Here is a 21500-nt window from a genome sequence, read left to right as displayed (position 1 = left end):
AGCTCCTAATATATTCGTCAGATAGAGTCTACAATTGGGGTTCCTGGGTAAAGACTTATAATTATAACCTGAGTTCTTGAAACTGGTTTCCCCCTCTGCACTGTCATGAGCAGTGAGCCAAAACAGCGTATCATTTTTACTTACCATTACTGATTAGTATTGAGGGTTAATTATTGTCATCTGTTTTTTTTTTTTATTTTGTCAATTACTGGTGATATTCGTTCTTTTCTGATGAAGAAATATTGCGTTTCTTACTGAACAATCATAATTTAATTTTTATCATTTATTTTTTAAGTGAGCCAAATTTGCCTACATGTTCTTATTTTTAAAATTTATTTTCATGTAGGATGTGAAATGAGGTTTTAAGACTGAACTTTTCTCCAAATATCCAGTTTTTCCTTTCATATTGTTTTGTGATACTTTTTAAAAACAAGTTATAATTTTATTTGGTATGATCTGTATTCCTGTTATGTGTCTGCTATTTTTGCTGAAAATTTAACCCAGTAGTCCCCCATTTTCCCTGAAAAAAATGAAATGTAGTCTTTCAATTCAAAGGATACAAAATATTAGACTTGCTTTCTTTAAAAAAAAAGGTGTATTTATTTCCACCATTTCATGAGAAAATGGAAACATTCCTTCAATGGAGCATTAGAAGACAAATAAAGGTTATCAGCAGATTTTAAGGTTATTTTTTATAACCTTAAAATCTGCTGATATGCATACTTATTCTACATTCCCAGGTGATGTCATCATGTCAACAATCATGAAACTTAACCAACCCAGACACAAAATAACAACAATCACAACAACAATACTTAAAAATGGTACGTTCGATTTTTAAAAGCTGCATATTCATGCTTACCTAACATTATTTTCACAATAATCCTGTAAGTAGGCATTATCAACATGATACTTTAGATGAAGAAAGTAAAGTTAAAAGCTCTTAAAAATTGTGATTTGTTGGGGCTGGGGTTGTGGCTCAATGGTAGAGTGCTTGCCTTGCATGTGTGAGGCACTGGGTTCTATCCTCAGCACCACATATAAAAAAAAAGTTACTGCTACAACTAAAAAACATTTTTTTAATTGTGATTTGTCTAAAATCAAGCAACTCATATATGACTGAGTCAGCACCAAAAGGCACATCTATCAAAGAGAAATTAAAATAAGCAACTAATTTTTAAATCAAATCTACACCCCGGACTCCCACAGAGTCAGAGAGGAGACCCACGGTGGCAGCGCAGCGACTCTCCGGGAATTCATGCCAGGCTCCCAGTTTAGAGGGGACTTGCCGCCTAGGGATCCACACTGGATCCACCGCAGCTGACCAGGTTTTCAGCCCAGCACTTCTCGCCTAATTTAGCCGACTCCTGACCTAGAGTCCCTCACTCAAGGGCGCGATCTGGGTCCGGCCCACGGTTTCCGGGAGGACGTGTAAACCCTGAAGGGGTCGGATCCGAAATGGGAGCTCCCGGAGTAGGGAGAAAGCCCGAGGGCGTATTCTCTAAGAGGGAGGTTAAGGAGGCTAGGGCGCAAGTGGAGACGGGGGTCACCTGCCTCTGTCTCCTGGTGCAGAGGCCGATGTGCTAACCGGAGGTCCCCATAACGGAAGGATTCTGGGGAAATTTAAAGGTTCTTCTATCCTTCCTTACGCGGCCTCCTCAGGAGCTTTCTGGCTTCCTCTGGAGTTGGTAGAGGCAAGCCTGGAGTCTCCCAGTCACAGCGGCTGGCCCGAGTGCGCAGGGAAAGAGGACTCGGATGCGCAGGGCCCCCATTCCCCTGACGCATTTTCTGCACCACTGGTGGCCGTCGGGGAGGTGGTGGGGAAGAGTAGGAGGTTCTGGGGATGAGGCGGTTAAAAAGCACAGGGACTGGGGGGCTCTGGATTGTGCAAGAACCGCCCCCTCTCCTTTACCTACCCTGGGCTCTCCCGGCTCTGGGCCCGTCCCGCGCCTGCCGATGGCGGATATGGAGCGTGTTTCCTGGAAACCCCCAGGTAAACCTTTCTGAGTTTGGAAGGGGGACAGCTCTTCCGGGAAGCCAGTGAGAGCCGAGAAGACTATGGGATACCGTGGAGGGGAGGGAAATTTCCTTTTTCTTTTCTTTTCTTTCTTTCTTTCTTTTTTTTTTTTTTTTTTTTTTAATATGGGAAAAGCTGCCCCTGGACGGCGGGGCCTTTCCATCTGAGGCTCTCTGTCTTGGGGAAAAGGCAGAATTGCAGGTGACACCTGGGAAGGGAGGAAGAGAAGGTCCTTAGGGGAATATTTACAGGTCAAATCGATATCCCCCATCGGCTACGAGGATGGCCAATTTCAAAGCAGATTAGATTACTTTGTGGCATTTCAAATAAAACGGCAATTTCAGAGCCTTGAGCACGTGGGCGACCTGCGGGAGCCGTCCGCCTGCTTGGCTCAGTGAGCGCAGGGGCACTCTGCTGGAGCCCTCGAAGGGAATTCCTCCTCAGGTCTTTTTCTTTTAAACCGAGGGCAAAGGGGCGGCTGCGAGGGCACAGGCTGCAGCATGCTGGGCAGAGGAGAAGCAGGGGCACGCTCCAGCCTCGAGGAGCTCAGGGAGCTCAGTCTCTGAGCGCTCTGCGTGGCGCCACCGCCTCTTGCTGAACGCGGCCGTTTACTGGTTGTTTCATTTCCTTCTCCAGGTTTAGGAGATGCATGGGGACAGCCGAGTCGCACCGGGCCCCTGGACAGGGTCGCCAAGGAGCTGGGATCGCACTTGCTGCAGGTAGAACCACCCGGGGGAGGAGCGCCGCCGCCGCCAGTCGCCCAGGCGGGGGCTCCCTTCCGACCCTGCCACCCGAGTCTCGAGGTGCGCGGCACAAATCCACAGGCCGCCCCCAAGCTGAAGAAGTCCCAGGGGTGGGGGTGGCTCCCGCCCGGGAGGGTCAAAACCCAAGCAGTGGATGCTTAGCCTGTCCGGTACAGCCTCAGCCCCAGCCCCAGCCTGCATCCCTCTCCCTCCCAGCGCCCCAGGAGTTTCTAGCTCATCCAGACCTAGGCGGAAAGGCGCCCCTGAACGTGGTTAAATCGTTTCAACCTTACTTCGGTTTGTCTCTGACACTGGGCCCGGCTCTGGAGCCAGAGAAGCACCGCTCAGGAAGCATTGAGCCACAATGTGGCAGCGTTTAGCAAGTGTGAGTGTGTGTGTTTGTGTGTGCGTGTGCGTGTGTTGTTTTTGAAAATACATTTGCGAGGGAGAAGGGAATGGGGGAATATTTGAAACCCGGAACTTTCACAACTAAAGAGAACTGCGGTGGCATAGCAGCCGGCCAGGTAACGCTCTCTGGGAGCCTGGCCCACACGCCCTCGGCTCGCCGGCTGCCCCCCCTTCCAGCTTTGCGCTGGATGTTTTCCGTGTTTCATAGTGTCCACATTATAAGTGACACTAATATCAGGGACAACTAAGTGCTTGCCGGGGAACTTCAGAGAAAGTCTGGTGGGCAAAGTCAACACTTCCAGAGGTCTTACATTTAATTAATTCCTGAGTGGTGTGTGGATGGCTGTCTTTGCAGTTATTATACATGTAAGTGAATTAGGTAATTGAAGCTAGGAAAGCACACTCCATGTTTTCAATTAAGAATATTATTTTTTAAGCTACTGCTGGCAACGTTTAGAATTTAATTATGATAATTTCTTCACTTTTATTTGTTTTCCTAGATGTTGCAAGAGATCTGTTTTGTTAAATGTATCTCTAATGGTTTTAGAGTTTAGCAACTATGCAAAATACATCAAAGTGTCTGTAACTTTAGAAATTGCTTTATAGTTTGTCCCAGATTCTGTTAGGAAAATGTGTTGTAGCTGAGTTAGAAACCTGAAAGTAAGACATAATCAAGTTGATGATCTCAACCTAGCACAGGGAAAGGTAGTGATAATTTAGTTAGCAAAGAATTTTTGCAGCAAACGGTATTTGAGACAGCAGAATGTAAGGATATCTTTCAAGTTTCATTTCTGCTACATTCTTTATAGCCCACCTCCAAGGGGGGGGTAGAAAACCCAAAGGTAATCTGGTTTCAATTACATGCTGTAAAAATAGAATTTGTGGCCATAAATTAATTTGGAATATTTTTTATGGGAGTTGCACTGCGGATTGTATGGGTCTTTCACAAACTTTATTGCTTTTCTTTGGTTCTGGATCTAAAATATGAATGAGTAAATAAAGTACAGTTTCCTTTTTCAAAAGTTAAGTCTTTGACACAGAAAAATAATCATTACCTTTTTATTTGTCTTAATTATCTCTTATAGTTTTATCTTATTTTTAGAGGGATTAGGTAAAAATCAGAATTTCATTTGGGTAGTTTTAATTTTTTTGGAAGATACTTTTTCTTCTTGAATTTGGCAAAAGTTATTCAATCTCTTACAAAGTTGAAATAGTTAATTCTATAGACTTTGTCTGGTAAAATAATCAGGTATTTTGTTTTATTTTCTGGGGAGCAGCAGTGGTCGGAATTTATTATTCAAATGATACTTATGGGTAACTAGAATATGGTGGCAAATAACGAGTATGTCCTAGTGGTATAAATGACCGCCAATTATGACTTAAATGGTCTATATAGTAGTGGATGTTCCCCTAAGTACCATAGAACTCCGGATTTGTGCTAAGTGCTAAAATAACTCCAAACAATAAAGCTACTACATTTAAAGTGAGCATGATAGGAATTCTCAAATGTTTCACATGATTTTTGTGATGTGGATGTAAGGTTGTTTTTAAAGTGCTTTAAAAGCATTTCAGAGCCTGGCTTGGGAAATAAACCTTGAATGTTGTCACCTTTGGTCCTCATGGCCCTGGCTTCTTTTTTGAATTTAACAAATATGCGTTGATTTTTTCCCCAGTTCTGGGCTCATGGATGCTGGCGAACACTTCACCACTGAGCTTTATGCCTTCCTCCCACTTCACCTCCAGCCCAGTGACAGCAAAATTTCTAGATTTAATGCTGGTGTAGAACTAACATCTCTTACCCTGATACGTTTTCTTTTTCAAACTTTGGATGAATTTGTTTTTGTGGGAGCATCTGATGGCAAAATCATGTATATATCCGAGACGGCTTCTGTACATTTAGGTTTGTCCCAGGTAGGTATGGCCTAATTTTATGTACAATCAAAATATTCGATTAAATTGTAGCAGATTGTGACAGCTTTGCCTAGCCTGAAAATGAGTCTGCATTTGTGTATGAACATTATTCATAACTGCAAAATACCCCCACCCCCACCTAGTGCTGGGGATTGAACAAGCTCTATGACTGAGCTCTACCCCCAACCCCAAATTTCTCTTTAATAGGATTCCCATGCAGTTTTCTTCTTCTTCTTTCTTCTTCTTCTTCTTCTTCTTCTTCTTCTTCTTCTTCTTCTTCTTCTTCTTCTTCTCCTTCTCCTTCTCCTTCTCCTTCTCCTTCTCCTTCTCCTTCTCCTTCTCCTTCTCCTTCTTCTTCTTCGCATTTTTACCTTTTTCCTTTCTTTTTCCTTTGAGGCTTGTGACCACTATGTCTTCACTGTGGCCAGCCCTGTTCTGAGTCTGTCCTATGTATGCCCTGCCCTACCTGCTCACCTAGTGATGTTAGATGGCACAGAAAAGAGCTTCCCCAGGGGACCTCCAGTCAGTCCACACATGCTGGGCTGCACATGGTGTTGTGCGTTGCTGTGAGGTGAGAGGAAGCTGCTGTAGAACATGGATTTATGCGGCATGTGTTTTGGGGAGACAGAAAGGGAAGGGGTAGATTTATGAGTGTTCACATGGAATTCAAGGTCATTTTTCCTGAGTTTTTTCAGTTCAGTGGTTGTTTCAGTAAAGCATTTTATATGCTTGTGATAGAAACTCATAAAATTCAGTTTACTACTGTTTTGCACTGCAAGGTCCTGGTTTCTTTAGAACATTTAAATATTACCCATTTTTCTGGAAAAGTGAAACCATCTTCTGAAAAGGGGGTTCCTCCCTTAGAAGGAAGAGATGACCTCAGCTTGTGGACCCCCAGCCAGATGAGGGTTGGGTGGAGGGTCCGGCTGCTGTCTGGGCCTGTGGATGGCCTGGACAGGGAGAAGCAGACTGGGTTTCCCTTTCACATCTCTGATTTAACAAGCGTGGGACAGAGAGATAAAAGTCACATTTTTTTTATACATGCCAGGACTAAACGTTCCTTTATATTGTGAGCTCTCAGCGTGACTTTTCATCACAAGTGAGGACATACTTCAGTGAATGACAGAGACAGAACAAGGGCTCCCGAAAGGCGGGTGAGTGACCTGTTCTGTCCACACTTCTCCCACAGTTAAGCCCAAATGGAACATGCCTATTAATGTTTCTTGAGTTTTTCTCATTGAAAAACAAAATTACCAAATTTAGGAACCTGAGTTGGGTGTATTCCTTTTCTTTTTCTGCCAGTACATAAAAAAAAAACTTGTCATTATTCTACAGCCATCTCTTCCAATGTATGCACATCCTTCTCCACATCCAAATGGGCTTATGTGTTTCCTATGCAAAGTCTGTTAAAGGAGATTGCATATTAAAATAGTTTAGAAGGTTGTTTCTTACTCTCTCTTCTCTTATGGAATCTGCTATCCCAAATAGTTTATCAAAGCTTGATTCTTTTTTTTAATGTTTATTTTTTAGTTATAGGTGGCACAATAATTTTATTTTATTTTTACATGGTGCTGAGGATTGAACCCAGTGCCTCACATATACTAGGCAAGCACACAACCCCAACCTCCAAAGCTTGACTCTTGCATCTATCTGAACCGAGGGATAAATATGTGTACAGATTGAGAAATGTTTTGAGAAGATTAGATTTACTATTTCTATGGGATTGGAGATTGTAGCAGCTTAGTGGTAGAGAATGTGCTTAGCTGAATAAGTATTGCCCACTCCTCATCCCCAATCCTCCACAAATAAATGGAAAGGAAAGAAAAAAGAAATTTATTACTTTACATTTTTTAGAATTAATCAGAATTATTTACTTGCACCTAGACTGGTTTCTACTTCTGACCTAATCTGTGGATTATTTACCTTTTAAAATTATAATTTACTTTTGATAGTCTTACAATATTGTCACAAATAAGATAAAACATTTCATATATTTTTAAGATGATTTGTCAAAAAATTTTTGATCAGGGGCTCACACTGGCATTAAAGTGTTTTTGTAGCTGCAGATGGAGGCTAACACAACCTCATAGAGGAATCAGAAGAAAATCAGTTGCCCTGCATGATCAACTTGACTTATTTTTTTTTGCAATTGTCTTCTCTACAGGGAACAAAGAAGCTAAAGGAATCTACAACTTTCTTAGAAAATGGTAGTACTAGCCCTTCCTCCCTTTTAAGCAAGGATACAAAGTTTTATTTCTGCATATGATCACAGAAATCAATTTGACCACTATTTTTCAGTATTAAATTTATATCTGAGATCCCTAGCAGTCAAAACAAAATGGGAAATAAATTCAACTATCCAGGAATTTAATGTCCTGGGGTTATATTTTAAATAATATGGTAATGCCTGCTCTGTCTCTCTTTCAGATCATGCTGGGAAACAGATCAGAATAACTATTTTGTGTGATTTGTGAAGTGTAGGGAGCTATACAAAAGCCAGAAAGCCTCACTTTCATTAAACACAGTTTGCAACTAGAGTCCTTTGGTGGGCATCTCTTAGGGTTGCTCCGTCACTTGGAATATGTGGGCACATCTTTAGGTACTGAGCACAACTTAAGCAATCTGTCACTCAGGCAGCTCAGCCTACCAGCCTACCTTGCACTCCACACAGACTCTTTTTATATGGGAAAAAGAGTCTGTTGATTATGAACACAATAATTAAGAATGACCAACACACAGGAAAGGTAATGACTAAGCCTTCTGTCAAGATTAACTCCACATGGGCTGGGGATGTGGCTCAAGTGGTAGCGCGCTTGCCTGGGATGCGTGCGGCCCGGGTTCGATCCTCAGCACCACATGCAAAGATGCTGTGTCCGCCAAATACTGAAAAATAAATAAATAAAAAAAAGAAATGTTTAAAAAAAAAAAAAGATTAACTCCACATGAGAAAATGGAGGCAACATAAAAGCATGATGTTTCTTTTTCATCATATGCAAAAATACAACTTTGTATCGTTGTTTTAAAAGGGAAGAAAGTCCAGGTATGACCATTTTCTAAGCAAGTTGTAGAGATTCCTTTAGTTTCTTTGTTGCCTATGAAAGGACAATTGTAAAAAAGATAAGTCAAGTTGATCATGTAGGGCAACTGATTTTTTTCTGATTTCTCCATGGAGTTGTGTTAGCCTCCTTCTGCAGCTACAAAAACACTTTAATGACAGTGTGAGCCCCTGGTCAGTGGCTGGGGAGTGTTCCGCAGTGAACTGTTTAAATAAGCAACAACAAACTTTTCTCTTAGATCTGCCTTCTGTTCATGATTAACTCCATAGAAGGAAATCTAGGTAGAATTGCAATGTGTATTTTTTCTGTCTTCTTTACTTAAACAGTAAAATAAAGTATTGAATAGGATGTCAAATACCCAACTACTCTTTTAAAAAATGTTTTGCACCCTTTAGATTATTTTCATTATTAGCAAAGAATTGGACAAATATAATAAAACAAAAACCTTAATAAAATAGGCTTACGGACTGGGAATAGAACTCAGTAGTAGAGTTCTTGCCTATTCTGCGCCAGGCCCTGGGTTCAATCCCCAGCATACACACAAAAATATTAGTAAAATTTTACCCAGTAGACAGAGTAATGCTTTAAAAGGTTTTCTGGTGAATAGCAATTGTAGTAATAGCTTATATTTACATGGTGCTCGTCTGTGTTCCTAGAACTTTCAATTACTCTCAGTGACATTGTCTCATTAAGTGAGGTTCATGTTAAGTCAAGGTTACACTCCTTGGTAGAGGGTCACAGGAACATACCTTCCCCCATCAGTTCTGCCATAATCGTGTGAAAATTCACAGCAGAAGGGAATTGTTCTGTTTTGTCCTGCTCTTGATCTGTACTATCTAAATACCTGAATTATACATTTGAGGATGTAAAAATGATTCTTTTTATTCTTCATACCCAAAGCCTTTTTTTTCCTTTTAAATGCTGGAGATGGAACCAGAGTCTCTTCCATACTAGGCAAGTGCTCTACCACTAAGCTATACCCCCAAACCATGTTTATTTTATTTTGAGGCAAGTCTTGCTTAGTTGCTCAGTCTGCCCTTGAACTTACCTCATTCTCCCAAGTAGCTGGGATTGTAGGCATGTGCCACTGCACCAGGCTTAAAAAGGATTCATTAAACTTTTTTTAATTCCAGTATTGGAATTTTTAAAAATCTACGTCTTATGACAGTGTATTTTTTTTAAATCTTAAGCTAGTAAACAAGAGGTCATTGTTGCTAAACTGTGGTATTAAAAAAGGCAGAGATAAGCAGAAAATACAGTTAGTTTGTCCACCTAGTCCAGAGGCTGAGCATTAGAAAACAGTTGCATCCAACCTGGGGATTCTGTCAGGTTTGCAGGCACAAAAACATACAGACATATTTTAATATGTTGGAAAAAGTAGTGCCAGGAAGCACTCTTATCCATAACATTCACTGAACATTTACCAACGGATTTGATTCCTTTTTTGTTTTTGTTGTTGTTTTTGTTCCTTTGAGTTTTTCTGGAACCACCCATTCCTGCAGAGCCAGGTCCAGGCCGACACAGACACGGCTTGAGGGCTGCCATGGGGCCCCCCTGTGGGGCATGTCTGGAAGGAGGCGTTACCCTGGTGTTGAGGTAGCAACCCCAGGAAATAACCACCACATCATGTGGCTGGCTGGAGTGGCCCCAATCCCTCCTGCAGGTCACACAGAGACACAGCCGCACCCTTGGGCCAGAGCTGTAGAATTTGCACAGTCATCTTGGACCAGGAAAGCCAGAGATACATTTCTGGCAATGTGAGAGAGGCCTGGCAGTGCCTGAGGCACACGGTTCAGAGCTGCTGAAGAAAGGGGCTTTGTCAGAGTAGAGCCTCCTGTGGTCCCTTGGTCAGCTCTGAGAGGTGGAGTGGACGCGGCTCTGGGAGGGAGCACAGTAGGGCTGCAGTGGCTATCTCAGGCAGGTAGCATGTGAGTGGGGGTGCAGGACACAGCCCAGAGAGTTGGAGTCCATTTTGAGCTGTCTCTGAAGGACGCTGCCCAGGCCCCTCCAAGGCCCCTCCGGGGCATTCCTTCCTACTCAGGCCTCCTGGGCTCTGAGCTCAGGCCTGGCCCTCTGGCTTCTCAGGCATGGAAGGCAGTTCAGAGCTGGGCTGTGGGGAGGCAAAGGTTCCATGTTTGACACAGGTGTGGGTTGTGGGCAGACTCCAGTCCTGACCCCAGCAGGGTGTGAGCATGTGGCACACCCTGCACTTTCCCCTGGTGCCAACCCTGGAGAGATGGTTACATTTCTGTTCCTCCCACCCCTGCAGGTAGAGCTCACAGGCAACAGTATTTATGAGTACATCCATCCATCTGACCACGACAAGATGACGGCTGTCTTTGCTGCTCACCCGCCTCTTCACCATGCTCCAAGGTAGTTCCTCCAGGTGAAAGTAAACAAGGCCACGTTCTTAACTATGACCCAGGGCTTGGCTTCCCACACCTGCCAAGGTCTAGGGGTTACCAGGGCAACACTTGGCCCCATCAAGTGGGAGGTGCATTTTGGCCTCTGTCTTTTAAACCAGATTATTTAAACCAGCCCCCATTACTGCCAAAGACTATTCAGAGCTGCTGGGGACGAAGGTGCTCGTGATTTAGAATTGCAGGTTGCAGCCTCACAGGTTTAGACCTGGACTGCAGCTTCTGAGGATACAGCCCAGGGGGCTGTGAAACTGCCTGGGGGAAACTGCGCCTGAAATTCCCCTGGGTGACAGCAGTTCCTTTGCTATGACCACAGACTGTAAACCATCCTGAGAGCAGGAGGACAGTGGCTTTGCTATTTTCATGTTACCTTGTAGCCATGGTGGACATTTCAACATATCATTTATGCTCGTGGCTACTGCAAAATTCTGGAAGTCATGAGACCCACCACTGAACCTTGTTTTTTAATGTAGTGATAAAATAGCACACTTACATCCATGTTCAGGGTGTGCCACTATGTGTTTAAATACTGGGATAACTACTTTCCTACATAGTTGGTTTGTTTTGTAACTATATGCATTTTATTTTATGCATTTAAAAGTGTTACTCTGAGCAGGGGTCTGGGTTTTTTTTGCCATAGCACAAATCAGTTAAGATGCCCTGGGCATCACAAAATTAGAACAAATGCTGGGAAGATACAGAAGTTTTCTGGGAACCCGGCCTTTTAACTTCGTGGACAGCTCAGAGAGGCCAGCAGGCTAATGGGTCTCACTTATGCCTTAGACTATAGTACCCAATGGGGCCCCAATTCCCCAGTGGAACAAAATGCAAATAAAAGACTTCAAAGTGGTGAGGACATTTAGCCATGGAGGAGAAATATGGCTTTAATTCTTATTGCTCCCTCCTGGGGAAGATTACCCTCAGGCTCAGAGGAGGGACCACAGAAGCGCATGCTCAGTTGTCCAGTAGCAGTTGATCTCGCTGTTCCTTTCCAAGGAGAGAGTCTGGTGTGCCAGCTTCTGAGACAAGACGGGGCCCGACTATAACTACAGCCTGTGATAGTCGTTGGGATGGGATGGCGTCTAAATCAACATGAAAAAATGATGCCGAGAGTCATTCCCAACAACAATGACTAATCTTTCCACTCTGGTGAGTTTTCAAAGCTGGACACAGACAGCAGGAGTCCTAGAGAAATCCTCAGAACACCATGTTGTTGCTTAAAACACCGCACAGGGTGCCCCCTGCTTGGCAGTGGCCTTCTGCTGCTGCCCTGGGTTTCATGTTCCCCTTCCTGTGTTGTAGCCTCTGGAAAAGTGGTGAAGGAATGAAAGTAAGTGAAGCTGGGGGGACAGTGAGGCCCGTCTACTCCTGTTTCTGTGGGGTTTGAGGCTGAGGTGGAGAGCAGTCCTAGAGGAAAGGCAACAAGCTGGGGGCCTAGGGTCCCGTGCTGACTCCCTGCAGCACCAGCCCAGGGGTGCAGGGAAGGCTCCCGAGCACACGGTGCTCTTCTCACTCACAGATTTTCTGCCTGGATGGAACCTCATTGTTTTGTGGTGAAATGTGTGAGAAGTGCGCCCTCCCCCCAGATGAGTAAGACCAGGTGGTACTTTTGAGACGTGAGCTTCCACACCTCAGTGACATCTGTCTGGTTCAAACAGGAGGACTGTGGGTAAAGCACATAGCCTGTCCAGCTGGGAGAACCAAGGAGGCCTCTGAGTCGATTCCCAAACTTCCATGAGGCAGTGCCCTCAGGGACAGTGGAGGAGGACCTTGCACCACTCCATCCTTTTTTTTTTTTTTTTTTTGGTACTGGTGATTGAACTCAGGGGCACTCGACCACTTAGCCACATCTCAGCCCTATTTTGTATTTTATTTAGAGTCAGGGTCTCACTGAGTTGCTTAATGTATCACAGTTGCTGAGGCTGGCTTTGAACTCACAATTCTCCTTCCTCAGCCTCCAAAACCACTGGGATTACAGGTATGCGCCTCCATGCCCGGCCCAATCCTTTTTTAATGATAAATTTATCACCAGGCACAATAGTGCATGCCTGTAATCTCAGCCTCTCAGGAGGCTGAGGCAGGAGGATCACAAGTTTAAGGGCAGCCTCAGCAACTTAGTGAAACCCTGTTTCAAAATGGAAAAGGGTTGGGAATGTAGCACAGTGCTAGAGACTTGCCTAGCATGTGTGAGGGCCTTGTATTTATTTACAAAATAAATAAATAGATAAACTTATTAACCTCCAACAAATGTCTATTTAGAGTGGAGTGACAGCCCCTCACTCAGAGGTGTAGCCTTTCTCTATTGCTGTCTCTGAGGGCTGGTGTCCTTTAAAGCTGAGGAGGACTCCTTTATGTTTGCAAGAGTGAGAACTCTTTATGCACAGGGCCTTTCAAAGAAAGGAAAGGAAGGTCTGGCTTAGCTAAGCTGTGAGTGGTTCCCTGGGGAGGTGGAGACAAGGGTTGCTCCTTCCAGGGCTAGAAATGAGGGCCAAAGCTTTGCTCTGGCCATAGTGGTTCTCGGCACCCAGTGCCCACAGTGCAGGAGGTATGAGTGTCTGGCCCCCTCTGCCAGGGAAAGAGCCTACGCTGTGACTGACACTTAGCTTCTGCTACCTAAGGGGAGCCTTCTGGGCCTTCACGGTATCTCAGGAACCCACCCCAAGACTGCCAGGAAGTTCTCCCAATGCCAAGCCACTCTGTGGCCTCTAGGAGGTGATGGTGGCCGGTGGAGCTCTGCCAGGCCCAGCCCTTGACTCCAGGCTGGCCTCCAGGCTGTGGCTGAGATTTTATCTGCTCTCTTTTGGGGCCTGTGGAAGCCACACCAGGACAGGGCCAGTCTCTCCCCTCCTCACCCAGACCTTAGCAAGGTCTCAGAGTCAGGGTCGGGCACAGAGGAGCAGGCCTCTGACTGTGGCCCTGGGAATTTCATGGTGCTGTGTGGGGGGAGATGGGAAGCAGGTGGGACCGTGGCCCATGGAACCTCGCTCCTGCTTTCAGAGTATGAGATAGAGATAGAATGAATGAAGTGCGTCCTGGCAAAAAGAAACACGGGCCTGACGTGCAGTGGATACAAGGTATGAAGGGCCCTGGGGGGACAGAGAGCTGGCCGTGTTCTGCACTGGGTACTTGGTATTCCGCCTCACACTCAAGGATGTCTGCAGAAGGGAAGCCTCGGGAACCGAACATATAATTCCCACCAGGGCAGAAGTCTCCAGTGACTGGCTCATGGCTGCTTCTGAGGCCCATGTAAGGGCTGGTGCTTTAGAGGGATATTCCAGCCGGGCTGGCTTTCTTCCCATGAGACCAGCAGTGGCTGTGGCTCAGGTTAGACTTGTCTTCCAGACAGGTCGCTTGTTCTGGCTAATTCCAGCGTCTAGGAGCAGGTGACCTGCAGAGCCAGCTGGCAATGTCGTTCCACAATGTCAGAGGTAGCTGACGTGGGTTAAGGAAGTCTGCTGTGCGCCAGGAGCCTGTTACCCTCCGTCCTCTCTCTGAGCTCCCCACTGCCTCCAGGATCCTCTCTGCTGTCCTCCCTGAGAGGCCACAGCCATCAGTCACTCTGCAGTTGGAGACAGCTAGGAAGATTTTCTAGAAACATTTGTTGCTTTGAAGAGGAGAAAGGAGAGTGGGGAGAAGAGGAGGCATCTGTGTCTTTGTCCTCTCTTTCTGGAAAACCCCTCCCAAGCCTCTCCCAGCCCCTCCCAGGGTCTTCCTTCCCCTCAGCTCCTCCCAGTGCCTTCCCCATTCCAGGCTGACCCTTCCCCTTGGCCCTCCTCGGCCATCCCACTCTGAGCTCTTCCCTTAGACATCGACCCCCTCATTTGTTCTGTTTTATTTTATTTTTGCCATAAAAGGGATGGAGCCCAGCGCCTGCCACCGAGAGGCAAGAGCTCTACCACTGAGCTGCTCCCCCAACCCCTGCTCCCTTGGTTTTTAATTGTCCCAGGCTCTAAGCCACATTGGGCCACGATGGGCAGCCACCAGCCCGGCCTCTCCCGGAGACATTCTTCAGGAGACTTGGCTCTTGACTTGTTTCTGCTGCTTATTGACGGTCCAGCTGTCTAATCTGCAGCAGAACATCACCTGTCTATCTTGTCCTCACTTCCCTGCTCAGTAAAATGGGAGAATAGACTACAAGGATTTGGAGATTTCTTCTAGCTCTACAGACGATGAATACCTTGAGGGATCCTAGAGAAAGGGTTTTTGAACAGAGAACTTGAAGGCTAAGGATGTTAGTCTGTACCACTGCAGTTACGATGATTGTGATTCCAGCACGATTTCACTGACTTAATATGTTTTTGCCATCCTGGATCCCAGAGTCTCGTGCAGTCCAACAAACTATACCCTGCAGAGCTATGCCCCAGCCTTTTACCGACTTTAACTGGCATAAATGCTTCTACTCATCAGGCTCCAGGTGGTATAGAGGTTCCTGTTTGAACTTGGTGCGTTCTTGCCTACATGGTCTTTGGCTCTAACTGGAAGGCTTTTAGATAGCCACTCTGACTTGTTGATTATTAAGATCTTGAATTAAAATACATGAAATTAAAAGACATAAAAATGAAGATTTAAAAAATCTATTGAAAGGATTCTTAATTTACTGGAGTGTAGGAGCATGTCAGGTGAGGCAGAGGTCAAATTCAGTCCCAAAGGAAGGTGGGAAGCATTTTAATTACTGAAGCGAGCATTAGTGAAACAAATGGCTGTCTCCTAAGAAGGTCTTGCTGTGTTCTCTAAGCACGACTCTCAGTGGGTTCCTTACATATAAACTCATCCTATGTCAGAGAGTCCTAATTTGTGACATTCCTTACTCAGGGTTGACAGAATAAGACAGCCCTTATATTTTACTGTGACACTGTCTGCTAACAAAGGCATCTGTCAGCCTATTGGCCACATTCTCGGTAGAACCTGGGTTGGGGACGTTCCATGAAAGGAGTCAGGAGGAGTGGGTGCCACGGCCAGCTGACGTGCCCTCTGCTCCCCCAGGTCACCCACTGCAGTGGCTACTTGAAGATCAGGCAGTACATGCAGGACATGTCCCTGTACGACTCCTGTTACCAGATCGTGGGGTTGTTGGTGGTGGGCCAGTCCCTGCCTCCCAGTGCCATCACAGAGATCAAGCTGCATAGTAACACGTTCATGTTCAGGGCCAGCCTCGGTCTGAAGCTGATATTCCTGGATTCCAGGTGAGTTGTGGCACCTGCCAACAACACTGCTGTGACATTCTGAAAGATACCAATGATAGAAATTGGCCCCAGAGCTCCGCGATGTTAAGCCAAACTATAACAAGGAATAAGTCCTGCTAAGAATGTGGATTAGAAAGGGATTTAGTGAAATCTAGTCATGAACAGAAAGAATTAATTCAGCTTTGGATTCTGGGACTTATTTTAATTAATTAAGTTATATTTGAATCATTTCAGCGGAGTTTGGAATGGGAATATGTGTTGTGGGCACAAGTTATCCTTTTCTGAAGGCCCACAACATCAGAATTATGTCTCGTCTCTCCACCAAGCGGGTAGGATTTTAAAACCAATGGGTTTCCACACTGAGCAGGGTGAGAAGCCCTCAGATCCCCCACAGTCATGGCAGATTGAAGGCTGGAAGCAGAGAGGTCACCTTCCCTGGGGGAACACTTGACCAGAGCTCAGCCAGTGCCCTGCCTGTGTCTGGGCTGGGGGAAGGGAGCGTGAGTGAGGCAGAGGCACTCCAATTCTTGTCTCTGGAGGCTGTGCTAGAGAGGCCTCAGGTCTCTCCAAGGGCAGGCTGCTGGCCTCAAAGTCTTTGTATTTTTTATTATTTTTTTAACTAAAATTTATTTTTGCAAGTAATAACTGTATTTTTGTGGGGGATAATGAGATGTTTTTGCTCATGTATGGTCTTGAGGCTTTGGCTTGTGGGGCCTCTTCCATTTTCTTATCTGCAAAATGAGAGACCTGTCCATGCACTGGCTATCACAAGACTAGAGAAGGATGAAATTAGATGAGAGATGAGAAACAGAAAACTCAGAGCCTCAGCTGCAAACCCAGAGCCTCAGTTGCCTGCAAGGCCACCTTGTTTTTCATCCCATAGATTCCTGGACTGTGCAGGCAGGAATGAGCTTTCATATCCTTCTTTTAACTTGGCATATGTGGCTGAGATTTCTAGAAGAGGGGATATATCCATTTTGGTTCCTGTGTGTCCTGAAGCTAGAATTTACTGATTATATTTCCCCCATTTTTTTGTTGAAACAGGGTCTTTTTATGTTGTTCAGGCTGACTTTGAACCAGAAGTTCAAGAAATCCTCCTGCCTCAGCTGTCTGAGTAGTTGTGATTACAAGTGTGCACTACTGTGCCTGGCTACTACTTGTTATTCTTACTTTTTTACTTTTAAAAGACACAGCTAGGTAGGGGCAGGAGGTAGAGACAGAAATGACTTGAGCTTACCATGATTGTATCTCAGAACCATCCAAGACAGAGGAGCAGCAAGAGGTGGTGTTAGAGAGTCACCATTATTGTCACAGAAACTGCAAGCCAAGGGCAACTAGAACTCTTTGGGGGAGCTGTTGATACCTTTGAGGGTGGCCCAAGGGTGACAAATGCTCTTTTCCTGCCCTGCAGAAGGAGCCCCTATGGGGAGGAGGCCAGGCCAGCTGCCTCCTGCAGTGGGCCATGCAGTGATAGGAGACTTCTTTCCCAACTTAGGAATCACTTCTGAAAGCAGGCTGGAAATTGGCTGTCCAAGGTCATTACCAAGGGAACTAGGGAGAATCCAACTACTTTCTCCCTTGTTTTGCCTCCTAATATTTCTCAGACAATTAAAAACAAACAAACAAACAAAAACCGCCCTGATATCCAGTGAATTCTCTAGAAGAGGAAAGAAGGGGAGTCCCAGAGGGAAGATGTGGAGTCTTTTCAAGTTGTTCAGCCCACACCACTGTGAAATGCAGAGGGTCTTCCAGCAAAGGGTGCAGGTGGTTAGCTGCAAGACAGGCTGCTTCCTGTTCCTCAGATATGGCCTGTGGGGTACCAGTGAGGGCCTGTGAACCTCCCTGTAAGAACTGCACCCCTGGAGAAACTAGAGAAAAAGCGTAAAGATCTCAAAGGCTGGGTGCAGTGGAGCACACCTCTAATCCCAGTGGCTCTGGAGGCAGAGACAAGAGGATCGTGAGTTCAAAACCAGCCTCAGCAATTTAGTGAGGTGCTAAGCAACTCCATGAGACCTTTTCTCTAAATAAAACACAAAAAATTGGGCTGGGGATGTGGCTCAGTGGTCAAGTGCCCTTGAGTTCAATCCCCAGTACCCCTTCCCCCCCCCCGAAGAAAAACAAACTCAAAGGAGACTTCCTGTCCCCACCTAAGCCCTGCAACACTTCCTGCTAAGTATCATGAAGCTTCTAGTAAAGCCTAAGGCTTTTCTAAACTCCTTCATGGAGGAGGGCTTCAGGGGCCAAAGAGCACTGGAGAATTCTTCATGGTCACAGTGGTCTTGCTTTGGTTGCAGTTCCTATGGTTTTTGAAAGGCCTCTGGGCCAGGGCATAGTGGCTTGGGCTGGCCCAGTACTCGGGGGACAGCAGTGGCCAGGCTGGGTGGAGGCGTCAGCTTCTGGTCCAAACCCCAGGAGCCACAGCAAGGGCTTGGCCAGAGGCCCAGTGGCTCCAAGTCACAGGATCAAGGGTGGTAGGCTTCAGGGGGCCCTCTGGCATGCTACCCAGGATGGTCCCAGGCAAAACTGAACTCAGCATAACCTGACATTAGGTACCTAGGGGGTTGTGGCACTTCATTTTGAAACTGTAGCTGGAGCTTTTGCTAAGGATGGGTGAACCCAGCGATGTTTGGGGTTTGGCAGATCCTTGTGACAGGTCTTCAGACACTAGAGGTTTGGAAAAAACCAAGAGGGCATCTTGCCAAGCCCTTCCCCTTTTGTTTAATTTTTAAAGCCAGTATGTACTTTGATGAGAAACTCAATACATGTGTTTCTGATTCATTTACACGTTCAGGGCCCTTGTTCTATAATTTGACGTCGAGAAGGCTGTGGAGATGTCTGTTTTTCTTTTTGGGGGAAGCCAGACATCTCAATTTCCTGCCATAGAGTTTGACTCCGATGGGGCTTGAAGTTCTAGGTGGCCCTTAGACAAGTCCCTTGAACCCTGAATGACCGGACTGGAGGCAGTAAAGTCTCTGCCTCAAGCCCCATTCCTTTCCCACCTTGTAGGAACACCATGGGGATGTGCACAACAAATTGGGAGGCCCTCCTGGGAACCCAGAGGCTTCCAGAGATTTACCACCCAAAGCCCCAGCAGAGCTCAGCAGAAGGGGAAGCGGGCTCAAGAATGGTCGTGAGGTCATTGCCCAGTTTAATTTGCAGCTCATATTTTACATATTTCATATCCTGGCTAGTAAGTCTCTAGCCCAGGCCCTCCCGGGTGCCCTGGCCTTCCTGGGTGCTCCCTCCTCACTGCTGCCCCCAGGACTGATTCTCACCATAGTCGCACAGCCTTTGAAATCTCTTCCTGTCCTCCTCTTTCATCTGTCTCTGCATATCTGTCACCGCAAGACTGGCTTAGGGCCACCCCCTCTAAAGGCACAGCTCCCAGCTCGGGGGCTGCAGCTGGGGAACCCAACCATTGCCACACACAGTTTCACCTACAGACAGAGCCACCCCAGGCTGTCAGTGCAGAGGTGGTCTTGGATGCTGACAGCTACTGTTCTTCAAAGAGCTGGAATTGGAAATTAATCTGCCCAGGGCTTGACGGAATAAAGAGGGGTGGAGTCCCACAGGCACTGGATAGAGGCTCCCATTTCTATGGAGAGCTTCGGGTCTTCCCTCTAGTCACAATATCCTCAGATGTTCCACTACTCCTGGGTGGTCTGAGATAATCCTCTAGTGATATGAGGCTTAAACATCTGCAATTTTCCATAATTCCCATTAGTAGGAATCACTCAACTGCAGGGTCCCAGAGATCAACTGTGTCCATTAGGTGTGTTTAGCATGGAGTGGAGATTTAAGCAACCCAAGTGCCCATCCACAAAATGCAAAACGTGATCTCTGCATGAAACAGAGGATTGCTCTCATCATAGCCTCTTCCTCCCCATGTTGGTATCAAAGTTCACTCCTATGTGCCCTCAGATAAGCTCACCCCAGAAAAAGCCTGCAGTCCTAAGCCATCCCAAACACACTTTGAGCCAGGGGTTTCAGAACATTCCTGCTCACAAATAGTGCTACATCCTGCACTGGGCGAGACTTCAAAGATTTGCTTCTTGTAAAAAAGATCACTCTCAGTTTCCAAAATCAACATTTCCCCCCTGAGCCTTTTAGCACTTGATTAGTTGGCAAAACCAATATTAGTTTAAATGAAAGGCAATCTGCAGAGCAGAGTGACTCACGGAGCTGCCGTCCTCCCCCAGGGTGACCGAGCTGACAGGCTATGAGCCACAGGACCTGATTGAGAAGACGCTGTACCATCATGTGCACGGTTGAAACTATGCGCACCACCTCCGTGAGTAGTACCACCTGGGCCTGGGAGGCAGCTGGCCGGGGAGGGAGCATCCCTTGCCTGGCACAGTGTCCAGAGGAGCCTGAAGCCTCAGAGGGGCTTCCTCACAGGTTCCAGTTCTTGAGCATCCTCTCCAGAGCCTGCTCATGAAGCTGGCAGGTGCAGGGTGTTGGGGAATTGCCTGGATTCCAGATTGTGGACTTGGAATCCAGCTTCTCTATGAAGTCTGCACACCAGCTATGAATAATTGCAATAACCAGAGAAGAATTGACCCCTGAGCAATTAACTGTGTTCAGGGACTGGTTTAAGGGATTAAGCAGATTACTAACCCAGTGAGGGGGAGTCTCGTGTGCATGCTTCTCCTTCTACTGTTGAGGATGCTGAGGTCCAGTGAGGTAGAGCCACTTGCCTATGGTCACTCATCAGGGAGGTGGCAGATCTAGGAGTCAAACCTAAGCAGAGTCCAGTTGCTGAACCCCGACCCTGCTGGCGATGCTCATGTTCCACGATAGAAATCAGCTTGGAGTGAGTGAACAGAACAGTGTTTGATCGGCCAATGGAGGTGATTTGGGGATATCTGCATGTTTCAGAGGGGATGCTCCAGTCACCGAAGTATCACTATCAAAGTGACACTCCGAGAGTCCAAATGAAGCAAAGAATAATTTGGATGGAGTGGAACACCTCCTCCTCCTGCTGCTGTTTAGTGGGTACATACAGTTGGTCAGAGGAGCTCAGTCTCCTGCAGAGGGACCCAGAGGGCTCATCCTTTATTCTCACTTTGCTGGGTTAACTAAGAGATGTTAGAGGACAAGTGCTGGTATCTTGTCGGAGGTGGGCGGCAGGTCCCCGGGCAGTTAAGTCTGCAGCCACATTGTGCAACATAGAACATGGCATCACTCGGGTGTGGCTGCTGTTTTCTCCTCCCCGAGTCACCACAGGCAGAGGCTGTGGCAATCAGGACTTTTAGCTGGACAGACTCCTTGCTCCTGTGTGCACATGAAGATTCCGAGTTGTGAACCATCCTTCCTCCCTTCCTTCCTTCATCCGTACCTTCCTTTCTTTCTTTCTTTCTTTCAAATCACAATCTCGTAAGCATCCCTGTTACTCCTGAGACCAAGGTGGGTAGGGAAGCAACAGCTTAGCATCTGGATGGAGTCCGTAGGAGAGCCTCACCCCTGAGGAGCTGGAAGTGGTTCTGCCAAGGGGGCAGCCATCCCACGGGCTTATGGGGAGGAGCGTGCTGGGAGCTTCTGCTGCAGCATTGAGCTGCACGGGAGAGAGTTGCTCAGAGTGTGGCTGGACGCTGCCCATGAGGCCTCAGAGCCTGGGGAGAGAGAACCGGTGGCGTTGAAAGTCCTCACTTTTTAAATTTTTATTTTATTTGTGGTGCTGGAGATGGAACCCCTTTCCCTGAGAGAAGGTAAGAGGATTTGTGCTTTGAAAAATCATAAAGGGCCCAGTGACGCTAGTCATG

At 46.4% G+C, this 21500-nt stretch overlaps 1 pseudogene; it reads left to right on the top strand.

The window, feature by feature from the left end:
• The first annotated feature begins 1956 nt into the window (after window positions 1-1956).
• The window catches only part of LOC144373804 (single-minded homolog 2-like), a 34158-nt pseudogene continuing 14614 nt past the window's right edge, over window positions 1957-21500 (top strand).

This window comes from Ictidomys tridecemlineatus, unplaced genomic scaffold (assembly GCF_052094955.1).
Source record: "Ictidomys tridecemlineatus isolate mIctTri1 unplaced genomic scaffold, mIctTri1.hap1 Scaffold_50, whole genome shotgun sequence".
In the NCBI taxonomy this organism is placed as follows: domain Eukaryota; kingdom Metazoa; phylum Chordata; class Mammalia; order Rodentia; family Sciuridae; genus Ictidomys; species Ictidomys tridecemlineatus.
This window is presented reverse-complemented; position numbering and strand designations above follow the sequence as displayed.